Below are 4,079 nucleotides of genomic sequence, written 5' to 3'. Positions count from 1 at the left end.
TGGAAAACTTCGGGCAACTTTGTAAAACTTCCAAATTTAGCTCTCTCGTCGGTTTGGACTGGGTGTCGATCGATGCTAAGGCAGTGTCGATCGACACTATCTCCTCTGATTGATTCCAAGTTGATTTCTTGCGGATTATTGCTCCAAACTGATCCAAATTGCTCCACTTTGCTCCTTCCATGCTAAAAACCTGTAAAGACTCAAAAACAATCTAGAAACAAATGAAAAGACACTAAAAGACTCCTTATATCATGGTTAAAAACTACAAAAACCATGATATATCAGGTAGGTCTGGTCTTCTATTGTTTAGTATATGGTTCGATTGTTGTCGATAATCGTTTACGCTGGATGAGTGAATGAGTAGGAAGCTCTAGTTTGTTCCGTCAATGCACCCGGAAGCTTTTGTCTCCAAGATTGTTGTTATTTTGTTTAGATTTTGTTGTTTCTTTAAAGTTAAACTGACTATAGCTTGCATATTGTTTTGGTGGTCATGAGTTTCCTCAGGGTCACTTGAAGACAGCAACACAACACGGGAAGTCACGGAGCAGTTGAGAATCATTGAGTCAAAGGTAAACACTTTGGTTGTTTTGGTTGTGTAATAGTTTTTCTATGCTTTATTTCTGTTAATGCTTTGGTTGTTTACTAGTCGAGAATGCTTTGTATTTGTCTCGGTTAAAAAATTTATATGAATGGTTTTACAATATAAATTTCATCATAAATTCCTTTGGTTGCTTTGGTTGTGTCTTGATCTTAAATTGCTTTGGTTGCTTTGGTTGCTTTGGTTGTGTCTTGATCATAAATTGCTTTGGTTGCTTTGGTTTTGTCTTGATCATAAATTGCTTTGGTTGGTGTAGAGTTTTGCTCATTCAATGCTTTGCGTGTAATAGTGATCTATTTAAAACCGTAATTTAGTTGTTTTAAAACTTATATAGGTGTGATCAAACCGTATAATTTAGTTGTGATCAAACTTATTTTGTACTGTGCTTTGTAGTTGTGTAGTTTTGTAGTTGTGTAAGCTGTGTAATGTCTTAAATTGTGATTAGACTTTAGGTAGTTGAGAGATAGTTGGTAACTTATTACTCTTACTCTTATCTTTTCACCTTTTAAACACCAAACCCGCCTTCAATGTTTATCCATCATCTTCTATCTCTCTCCTTGTTAAACCAACAACATTTCCGAACCCTCATCATCCAAAACTCTTCTTCTTATGAGTTCTTACAATCCATATAGTCAGTCCTCTAGTTATTTAGAGCTTCTCAACAGTCAAGGAGAGTCGCATCACCATCAAAACTCTCCTTATGAGAGATTTTCATCGCCTGGCGACAATGGAGCTCCTGAAGTACCTCCTTGGAGCTCTCAAGAGTCGCAGGATGTACCTCTTTCTCAAGAGGTCCCTGTTAGGAAAGATAGAAAGAAATGGAATCCGGCGGATGATGAAATTCTTATCAGTGCGTGGCTGAACACTTCAAAGGACCCGATCATTGCCAATCAACAGAAGGGAGGAAGCTTTTGGCAGAGGGTAAACAAATACTATGCAGAGACTCCCCATGCTGTGGCCAATGGTGAACAAGGGATGAACATTAACTGTAAGCAGAGGTGGTTTAGGATCAATGAGTGCGTAAGCAAGTTTTGCGGGGCTTATGCAGCAGCAGAGAGGCTCAACAGCAGTGGACACTCGGAGAACGATGTGCTAAAGATGGCTCACGACATCTACTTCGCTGAGCAAAATACGAAGTTTACAACGGAGCATTGCTGGTTAATGTTAAGGTTTGAGCAGAAGTGGATGAACCTTAACGCTATTAACAATGCTTCCCCGTCGGTCAGAAGAAAGAGGAAACCTGCTGCAGCTTCACAATCCGAGGCAGCTTCACAATCCGAGGCAGCTTCATAAGCCGAGGCAGCTTCACAAGCCGAGGCAGCTTCACAATCCGAGTCAACACACAGTGAGGAAGTGTTTGAGGAAAGGCCTCAAGGTGTCAAGGCTGCAAAGGCGAAGAGGAACAATGCTAAGGGGAAGGCTCTTGCTGACTATAAGAGCATGTGGGAAGTAAAGAAGGTGGAAATGGCTGAAAAGGAGAAGCTACAGAAGCTTGGCATACTAGACACACTTCTCGCCAAACCAGAACCACTTAGTGAAGCTGATCAACTTATCAAGGATAAGAAAGTGGCTCAGTATTTCTGAGATTGTTGAATTTCGTAGTAGCTAAGTTCCAATGGCAGTATTACTTTAGCTGTTTTCAAATATGTTTGAATTTGCGTTTCTGACTATGTAACCCTGTTCTTGTTTGATTAATCTATTATCCTTGCGTTTCTGACTGTGTAAACTTGTTCTTGTTTGATTAATCTTTTAACCTGTTCTTGTTTTTTTCTGTTTATGTTTCAAATAAGTAAGATGGGCCAAGACTACAGCTACTCTCAGCCTGATTCGTCAGATCAACATGGTAGATACTCTGACGACACAGAGGACAGGGAGATAGAGGCTTTGATTCGAATGGATGAGGCTGAGAGTAGCTTGAACAATGCTCAAGCTACTCAATACCCTCCTCAACCGGAGGTTGAGTTCGGATTCCCGAAGGTATGCTATTGTGGTGGTCAGCCCCTCTTATCTTCATATCACAACAGACGGTATGCTACAGCCCCAATTATGTATTAAGTGTTTTGCTAATTATATATTAAGTGTTTGCTAATTATGAATGTTAATGCAGGTTCTTTACATGTGGGAATGTTGATGATGGAGAGATGCATATCCACAAGTGGTGGGATGAAGCTGTTACGGAGGAGATGCGGGAGATTGGCAGACACTGTGAAGTCCTATCTCAGAAGTTAGATAACCTACCAACGCTGTTTGATTATGAGACAGCGCAGACAATAGACCGGTTAGAGAAGGAGGTGTTTGAGCTACGGAAGACCAGAAATAGGATTAGTAATGGGTTTGTATTGATGGTTTTGGTATTTGCTTTTGTGGTAGCAATACTAGCTATGCGTGTATGAATTTATCTACAGCCTTTTATGTATGCTAGTAGTCATGGATCATATCTCTTGTATTCACGGATCATAACTCTTATATGTATGCTAGTAGTCACGGATCATTATTGTTTGGAGCGTTTTGTCACAGATCATTATTGTTTGGAGCCTTTTGTCACGGATCAGTACTCTTGAAGTCACGGATTCAGTAACACGGAAGACCAAAATCATTTGCTATAAATAAGTTTCTTTTGTAAGACAAGATCTCCACTTCTCTTTTCCTTTAAAACTCGATTCCTCCTCCTCAAGATAACAAGATCAAAACTTCTCTTTTAAAACTTCTCTTTTAAAACTTTTCTTTTAAAACTTCTCCTTTAAAACTTCTCTTTAAATTGCATCTTCATCATACCATTATCACTACCAAAGAGATGGCATGGATGATGAATTTGATGCTTTTTTTGATAATTTCCCAGAAAATTCTGGTCTCATTCAAGAGCCAATAGAGCCACAGAGACGGATTTTTATGCCAAGAAACCGAGAAGAAGGCCACAATAATCTTTGGAATTATTATTTCAGTGATACTCCAACATACCCGGACTATTTATTCCGGCGACGGTTTCGCATGCACAGGCCATTGTTCATGCGTATTGTGCAACCTCTCTCTACAGAAGTCCAGTATTTCCGTCAATCCCAGGATGCAACCGGTCGGGCTAGTCTGTCACCTATACAAAAATGTACTACAGCAATTCGCCAATTGGCATATGGTACTTCATCCGACATAATTGACGAGTATGTACGAATTGGTGGATCAACAGCTCGGAAATGTTTGCACGAGTTTACCGTCGCGATAATCCAGTTGTTTGGCGATGAATACCTAAGACGTCCCACAACCGACGACCTAGAAAGACTACTCTATGAAAATGAAAAACGTGAATTTCCCGGGATGGTTGGGAGCATTGACTGTATGCATTGGGAGTGGAAGAATTGTCCAACAGCTTGGAAAGGAATGTATTCACGATCAACCGGAAAACCAACAATCATGTTGGAGGCAGTAGCTTCGTACGACCTCTGGATATGGCATGCTTTTTTTGGAGCTCCAGGTACTATGAACGATC

At 40.3% G+C, this 4,079-nt stretch overlaps 1 long non-coding RNA gene across 1 annotated transcript in view; it reads left to right on the top strand.

Moving 5' to 3' along the window:
- LOC109133439 overlaps positions 1–2,458 on the top strand; it is a 6,899-nt gene extending 4,441 nt beyond the window's left edge. The window contains exons 2-3 of the long non-coding RNA XR_002038539.1: positions 505–569; positions 2,393–2,458. This is a non-coding gene — a long non-coding RNA (uncharacterized LOC109133439). The remainder of the gene's footprint in view (positions 1–504; positions 570–2,392) is intronic.

This window comes from Camelina sativa, chromosome 6, assembly GCF_000633955.1.
Source record: "Camelina sativa cultivar DH55 chromosome 6, Cs, whole genome shotgun sequence".
Lineage (NCBI taxonomy): Eukaryota > Viridiplantae > Streptophyta > Magnoliopsida > Brassicales > Brassicaceae > Camelina > Camelina sativa.
The sequence above is the reverse complement of the archived record's forward strand: the minus strand, read 5'-3'. Positions and strand labels throughout refer to the sequence as shown.